The sequence below is a fragment of the Lithobates pipiens genome, unplaced genomic scaffold (assembly GCF_037356315.1).
Source record: "Lithobates pipiens isolate NorthernLeopardFrog02 unplaced genomic scaffold, aLitPip1_a1.2 Scaffold_93, whole genome shotgun sequence".
In the NCBI taxonomy this organism is placed as follows: Eukaryota; Metazoa; Chordata; class Amphibia; order Anura; family Ranidae; genus Lithobates; species Lithobates pipiens.
Genome location: NW_027507916.1, coordinates 295,827 through 304,227, shown reverse-complemented (window position 1 = coordinate 304,227; position 8,401 = coordinate 295,827). Strand labels below are relative to the sequence as shown.

The window sequence follows — 8,401 nt, the reverse complement described above, 5'->3', positions numbered from 1 at the left end:
TAGATCAGTCCGCTGGTGGGGGGGAGGGTGTTAGATAAGTCCGCTGGTGGGGGGGAGGGTGTTAGATAAGTAGGCTGGTGGGGGGATGGTGTTAGATAAGTCCGCTGGTGGGGGGGAGGGTGTTAGATAAGTCCGCTGGTGGGGGGGAGGGTGTTAGATAAGCCCGCTGGAGGGGGGGAGGGAGTTAGATAACTTCGCTGGTGGGGGGGGTGTTAGATAAGTAGGCTGGTGGGGGGGAGGGAGTTAGATAAGTCCGCTGGTGGGGGGGAGGGTGTTAGATAAGTCCGCTGGTGGGGGGGAGGGTGTTAGATAAGCCCGCTGGAGGGGGGGAGGGAGTTAGATAAGTTCGCTGGTGGGGGGGTGTTACATAAGTAGGCTGGTGGGGGGGAGGGTGTTAGATAAGTCCGCTGGTGGGGGGGAGGGTGTTAGATAAGTCCACTGGGGAGTAGGGTGTTAGATAAGTAGGCTGGTGGGGGGGAGGGAGTTAGATAAGTCCGCTGGTGGGGGGAGGGTGTTAGATAAGTTCGCTGGTGGGGGGGAGGGTGTTAGATAAGTCCGCTGGCCCAGCCCGCCCCTGTTGGGGGAGGTGCATGCTCACCCCCTCTTTCCTGGCCTGCCAGGCTGGGTGCACGGATGGGGGTCTGGTATAGATTTTGGAGGTCATTTTGTTTGCATGGAGTTCCCCCTTTACAGGTGAGTAGAAATTTTTCGAATGTTGTTGAAGTTGTGCTGTGTGAACGGGAAGACACAACAAATATAAAGCAGTATTGTCAGTGGACTGTCTCCACCATCTATTAGGAGCAAGCCTTCCATTCCCAGGTGAGGTGTCCTGTCCCCGCCCCTTCAGGGTTCAGGTTGAAGATGCGGAGGAGGAGCGAGGGAGGAGGAGGAGGGGAACTTCCCTTTTTAGGTGAAGTTCCACATTAAGATGGGGCAGCACAGAGGCTTAGCGGTGAGCCTTGCAGCACTGGGGTCCTCGGTTCAAGACCTGACCAGGACACCATCTGCATGGAGTTTGCATGTTCTCCCTGTGCTTGCGTGGGTTTTCCCCGGGTACTCCGGTTTCCCCCCACACAACAAAAACATGCAACTTTTTGTGTTGGTGGTGCAGTGGTGAGCACAGCTGCTTTCCAAGCAGACGACCCGGGTTCGATTCCCGGCCAACATAATGGCCAAGATTCTCCCCAGAGACTGGAATTATATGTGGAGTGCAGATTAGCGATGGGATAAAATGTAAAGGAATGAAGTGAATGTCGTGGGTTTGTATGGATTTTATTACACACCTTAGAATAGATTTCTTGCAGGTAGGTGTGATTGTTGTGTATTCTCAGTGTCAGCCAGTAGGTGGAGCACTCGGCTACCTTTCAGGTATTTTCTAGGCTCTTCTTCACAACTTTGCTGAAGAAAGGCCGGCTATGTACTATATACAGTGGGGGAAAAAACACCTACCAACCAACAATAACCCTCCCCCCACAGACTGGCTCCACTAGGTGCTCATGTGGTACACAGATTAGTCCTGTCAATGTAAGAAGGTTCTCCTAACGACAACTCGTTATGTGTATAGAAGACGCCTGTCCACAGAATCCCTTCCCTCCAATCCTCACCATCATGGGGAAGACCAAAGAGCTGTCAGAGGACGTCGGGGAGAAGATTGGGGACCTGCACAAGGCTGGAATGGGCTACAAGACCATCAGCAAGAAGCTTGGTGAGATGAAGAAGACAACTGTTGGATCGATTATTCACGAATGGAAGAAATACAAAATAACCATCAATCGCCCTCAATCTGGAGCTCCATGGAAGATTTCACCTTCATGGGGTGAGGATGGTCATGAGAAAAAGTGAGGGATCCGCCCAGAACTACACAGGGGGGAGCTTGTGAATAGGGATGAGCCGAACACCCCCCTGTTCGGTTCGCACCAGAACCTGCGAACAGACCTAAACTTCGTGTGAACTTTAGAACCCTATTAAAGTCTATGGGACTCGAACGTTCACAATCTAAAGTGCTAATTTTAAAAGCTTATATGCAAATTACTGTCATAAAAAGTGTTTGGGGACCCGGGTCCTGCCCCAGGGGACATGGATCAATGCAAAAAAAAGTTTTAAAAACGGCTGTTTTTTCAGGAGCAGTGATTTTAATAATGATTAAAGTGAAACAATAAAAGTGTAATATTCCTTTAAATTTCGTGCCTGGGGGGTGTCTATAGTATGCCTGTGAAGGGGCGCATGTTTCCCGTGCTTAGAACTGTCCCTGCACAAAGTGTCATTTGTGCAGGAAAAAAAGTCTTTTAAAATCACTTGCGGCTATATTGTCGGCTCCCCGTAATACAGAGAACATTCAATGAGTGTTCTCTGTATTAGCCGACAATTCATTCATTCATTGATAAAAAAAAAAAAAGCGCAGGGGTTCCCCTAAATTCAATTACCAGGCCCTTCAGGTCTGACATGGATGAACCCCGTGTCAAATTAAAAAAAAAAATTGACGTGGGGGTCCCCCTAAATATCCATACCAGACCCTTTGGTTCCAGTGACCCCAATTTTGGAGTTATAATTGCTGAGAGTGACCCCAATGTTGGGGGTTATAATTGTTACCAGTGCCCCCAATGTTGGAGTTTTAATTGCTGCCAGTGACCCCAATGTTGGGGGTTATAATTGCTGCCAGTGACCCCAATGTTGTTGGTAATTATTGGTGCCAGTGACCCGAATGTTGGGGGTTATAATTACTACCAGGGACCCCAATGTTGGGGGTTATAATTACTACCAGGGACCCAAATGTTGGGGGTTATAATTGCTGCCAGTGGCCTCAATGTTGTGAGATAAAATTGCTACCACTGACCCCACTGTTGGGGATTATAATTTCTTCCAGAGACCCCAATGTTGGGGGTTATAATTGCTGCCAGTGATCCCAATGTTGGGGGTTATAATTGCCACTAGTGACCCCAATGTTGGGGGTTAAAATTGCTGCCAGTGACCCCAATGTGGGGTGTTATAATATCTGTCAGCGACCCCAATGTTGGAGGTTACAATTGCTGTCAGTGACCCCAATGTTGGGGGTTATTATTGCTGACAGTGACCCCAATGTTGGGGGTTATTATTGCTGACAGTGACCCCAATGTTGGGGGTTGTAATTGCTGCCAGTGAACCCAATTTTGGGGGTTATAATTGCTGCCAGTGACCCCAATGTTGGGGGTTATAATTGCTACCAGTGACCCCAATGTTGTTGGTAATTATTGGTGCCAGTGACCCGAATGTTGGGGGTTATAATTGCTACCAGTGACCCCAAAATTGGTGGTTAGAATTACTTTGTGACCCCAATGTTGAGGGTTGTAATTGCTGCCAGTGACCCCAATGTTGGGGGTTATAATTTCTACCAGTAACCTCAATGTTGGGGGTTGTAACCTCAATGTTGGGGGTTATAATTTCTACCAGTAACCTCAATGTTGGGGGGGGGGGGTATTTTTAACCACTTAAGACCCGTGCTATAGCCGAATGACGGCTACAGCGCGGATCTCCATTGCCGGGTCTACGTCTATTGACGTCGTCCCGTGCACGAGGGGCGCGCGCGGCACGCTCTATGATCGGCGAGTCTATGAGACTCGCCTGATCACTGATCCGAGCAAGGGGTCGATCCCGACCCCTTATCACGTGATCAGCTGTCAGCCAATGACAGCTGATCATGTGATATAACGGAGACGGTAATCGGCTATTATTCCTCCTCGCGCTGACAGCGCGAGGAGAAAAAAAAAGAGCCGATCACCGGCGGCCGTGATCGGGACATTAGTCCCGATCACGGCCTGCCCTGCCAGTGCCCACCTGCCCCCTCATCACTGAACATAATAAAAAAATAAGTGCCCCCCTCAGTGCCACCCTGCAGTGCCCACAGTGCCACCCAGCAGTGCCCACAGTGCCACCCAGCAGTGCCCACAACCTGCCTCAACAAAGGTGCTGCACCCCAGGGCCACATATCCGTGCCCATCAGTGTCATCTACCAGTGCCCATCAGTGCTCAGCAGGGCTGCCCATCAGTGCCACCTATCAGTGCCCATCAGTCTCATCTATCAGTGGTACCTATCAGTGCCCCTTAGTGCCACCCATCCGTGCCATCTTATCTGTGCCCATCGGTGCCGCCTTATCTGTGCCCATCGGTGCCGCCTTATCTGTGCCCATCGGTGCCGCCTTAACTATGCCTCTTCAGCGCACTTCAATGAATGAGAAAAATTACCTGTTTGCAAAATTTTATAACAAACTATTAAACATGATTTTTTTTTTTTTTTTGCATCTTTTTTTGTTTGTTTAGCAAAAAATAAATCTCCCAGCTGTAATTAAATACCACCAAAAGAAATATCTATTTGTGGGAAAAAAATGATAAAAATTTCATTTGGGTACAGTGTTGTATGACCGCGTAATTGTCATTCAAAGTGCATCAGCGCTGAAAATTGGTCTGGGCAGGAGGAGGGGTTTAAGTGCCCAGTAAGCAAGTGGTTAAGTAAATAACAAGGTAGATTGATTTCCAATATTTCATCATAGAATTTGATCAGTGATTGTTTATCATCGTCATGGTGATGGGAATAATTGGTGTCAGTCCCCCCATGATGTGTGGGGTTCCGTGCTCCGGATTTCTGTGGGGGGGGGGTATTGGTTGGTGACCTGAGTGGGGGGTCCTAGCAATACAGACATCCATCTGTGGACTTATAACCCCCAACATTGAGGTCACGGGTGAAAATTGCTACCAATAGGGAATCTAATAAAGGGGGTCCGACCTGCTACTAGCAAGGAGGAAATAATAAAGTGGCCGGTGAGTGTACAGTATATGCAGTATGTGACAAAAGTAAGTACACCCCCTCAGTGACATTTCTTCTCTCTTTTCATGTGACAACACTGAAGAAATGACACTTGTCTACAATGTAAAGTAGTGAGTGTACAGCTTGTATAACAGTGTAAATTTCCTGTCCCCTCAAAATAACTCAACACACAGCCATTCATGTCTAAACTGCTGGCAACAAAAGTCAGTACACCCCTAAGTGAAAATCTCCAGATTGGGCCCAAAGTGTCAATAGACGGCACACACATCCAGTGGCGGGAAATGTAAACAGTGTGACGTCCATCACAGGAGGTGGGACTTCGTTACTGCGGCCTCCCGGCCCGAGAAATTCAAATCCAGCTCCATGACACAGCGGGAAATCGCCGCTCTAAACGACCCAGACACTGGTAAGCTGCCTCTGATGGGCGCTGATATTTAAGTAAGGCTGCAGACACGATGCAAGAGAAAGTCAATAGACTGAGGACACGATGCAAGAGACGGTCAGAGACTGAGGACACGATGCAAGAGACAGAGACTGAGGACACGATGCAAGAGACGGTCAGAGACTGAGGACACGATGCAAGAGACAGAGACTGAGGACACGATGCAAGAGACAGAGACTGAGGACACGATGCAAGAGACGGTCAGAGACTGAGGACACGATGCAAGAGACAGAGACTGAGGACACGATGCAAGAGACAGAGACTGAGGACACAATGCAAGAGACGGTCAGAGACTGAGGACACGATGCAAGAGACGGTCAGAGACTGAGGACACGATGCAAGAGACAGAGACTGAGGACACGATGCAAGAGACGGTCAGAGACTGAGGACACGATGCAAGAGACAGAGACTGAGGACACGATGCAAGAGACAGAGACTGAGGACACAATGCAAGAGACGGTCAGAGACTGAGGACACGATGCAAGAGACAGAGACTGAGGACACGATGCAAGAGACGGTCAGAGACTGAGGACACGATGCAAGAGACAGAGACTGAGGACACGATGCAAGAGACGGTCAGAGAGGACACGATGCAAGAGACGATCAATAGACTGAGGACACGATGCAAGAGATGGTCAATAGACTGAGGACACGATGCAAGAGACGGTCAATAGACTGAGGACACAATGCAAGAGACGGTCAATAGACTGAGGACACGATGCAAGAGACGGTCAATAGACTGAGGACACGATGTAAGAGACGGTCAATAGACTGAGGACACGATGCAAGAGACGGTCAATAGACTGAGGACACGATGCAAGAGACGGTCAATAGACTGAGAACACGATGCAAGAGACGGTCAGAGAGGACACGATACAAGAGACGGTCAGAGAGGACACGATACAAGAGACGGTCAATAGACTGAGGACACGATGCAAGAGACGGTCAATAGACTGAGGACACGATACAAGAGACGGTCAGAGAGGACACGATACAAGAGACGGTCAGAGAGGACACGATACAAGAGACGGTCAGAGACTGCAGACTGCATTTTTCCTGAGCTTTTCTTGCAGTAAAAAGGTGCCAATAATGGGCAACAATAACCTCATATTAATTAATATCCTCAATTTAATAAGTCAAATATAATACAATTGTATATAAAAATAAAGGTTTTCGGTTTTCCACTAAGTGCATCCTGCATTTTCGGTTTCAGCACCCCTAATTTTTCTGAATTATGGAGTGTCCATAATCAGAGCCCGTCGGTGTCGATCGGACGAGGATCTGTTTCTGGCCACTTACAGGACACGGTGTCCCCGCACATGAAAATAAAACACACATCTAGAAACGGTGACACGAGAGATAATTATTTTATTACACGACTACTGAGAGATTCTACATCACTTCCATTAAACAAACTGCATTTCAATATATAGAATTTTTCTCTTTTATTTTTTTATTTTTTTGCTGATAGAAATCCACACTGCGGCACACCCGGGAGATGGCGAGGGGGGCGGGGGCAGGTGGGAGGAGCCTGGCTCACCCGCTAACCCCCCCAGCTGCTCTATGAGGCGCTGACCAGCGCACGCTCCCGCAAAACACTGGACCCTGAAAATGCGGCATTACAAGCTGATCCGTATGATAAGAGGCTGCTGAAAGGAGAACAAAGAAGGAATATCGATCGACACATTTATTGTTCCTAAGTGAACAAATAGATTTTACTAGATCACATCCCCGCTTCTGCTCCCTTACCAGGGCTTCAATTACCATCAATAGAGGGGCCCAGGAGGTGGAAGCAGAAGAGGGACTTTTTTTTTTTTCATTTCTGGGGCGTAGGTGGATAAAGTCAGTGCTGCTGTTCTGCTACACCCCTTTGTAGGCGAGGTTGGGGGGCCTCATCAGGAAGGATATATGGGGCCCCATGATTTCTAAGTGGCCTTGCCTACATATACTTACCTTTCTGGCAGCTTGTTTCTTGAGAAGCCAATAAGTGGTAAAACAAGCCTTTTTTTTGCACATGTTGTCCCTGTCGGTATCTTTTAATGTGAACAAAATAGGTCCACTTGGAGGTGTAACTCTAGCATTGCAGTATAAGGATGCTGAGAGCCTGGGGGGGGATTGGCGTTCCAAAAGAGCCATTTACATGAGGAGCCCGGGCACACTGGCAAAGCTGTGCCCATTAAATGTTGCCATCTCTTGGGGCACCATAGAGGTATAAGGAGACGTTGATGCCCATTGTGGTCTCCTGAGGTTGTAATTTGTGCCGTTCTCCTCCACAGTCACCGAAACAGCGCAGTGAGGAAATGTACGGCCAAACATCTGCTCAGGGTGATGGAGCTCCTGGGGGCCCAGAAACTTCTGTGTGGAACCAGAGAAAGTACAGACACCTTCCTCCGCACCCTCGTCAGACTGGTTCAGGATGGACAGCAGGACACCAGGTACTTTCATACAGAGGTCACCCTCCCAGCCATGCCATTTGATGGACTTTGACTTATTATGGGATTATTTTATAGCTCCCTTCCTTGGAGGGGCCCCTTTTCCTCTGCCCAGGGCAACTCACACATGCCATCAGGGCCGCCGATAAGGGGTACCACCAGGCCTCCTGTAGGGGGCCCAGGAACACAGGAGGGCCCAGAGAATTGGCACGGAGGGCTAGAAGGACAAGTACAGAACGATGCACTGTGTCTGTGTCTCTCCCTCCAGCAGCAGAAAGCTGTTTTCTCTCCTCTCCCTCCTGCCAGCTTTTAGCTGCTGGAGGGAGAGACACAGACACAGTGCATCGTTCTGTAATTGTCCTCCCACCATCCCACCATACTGACCCCCCTCCCTGTGCTGACCACATCTGATTCCCCCATGTACCTCCCCTCCTCCCCCTGCAGACCGCCCCCCCGAATCCAAAGAAAATTCAAAGGGTGCGGGGCCAGGGACACTGGATGTCCTCCTCTTAGGAAATGAGGCAGGGTTTATCTGACTTTCTGCAGCTTCTAATGCCCATTGTGAGAAGCTGACAGTGTGCAGTGACATCAGAGTAAGACATTCCAGTCCATGAGAAGAGCCGCTACAACTGTGCAAGACTGAAGGGGGGGGGGCGGAGGGAGGATTTAAGTGACCACCTCCCCCACCTACAGTCCTGAGTGTATTCCACACATTGTAATAATGATCAC

At 49.1% G+C, this 8,401-nt stretch overlaps 1 non-coding gene across 1 annotated transcript; it reads left to right on the top strand.

The window, feature by feature from the left end:
• The first annotated feature begins 1,096 nt into the window (after nt 1-1,096).
• TRNAG-UCC (transfer RNA glycine (anticodon UCC)) lies at nt 1,097-1,168 on the top strand. Its single transcript has one exon. It is a non-coding gene; the product is annotated as a tRNA-Gly (tRNA).
• The last annotated feature ends 7,233 nt before the right edge of the window (nt 1,169-8,401 follow it).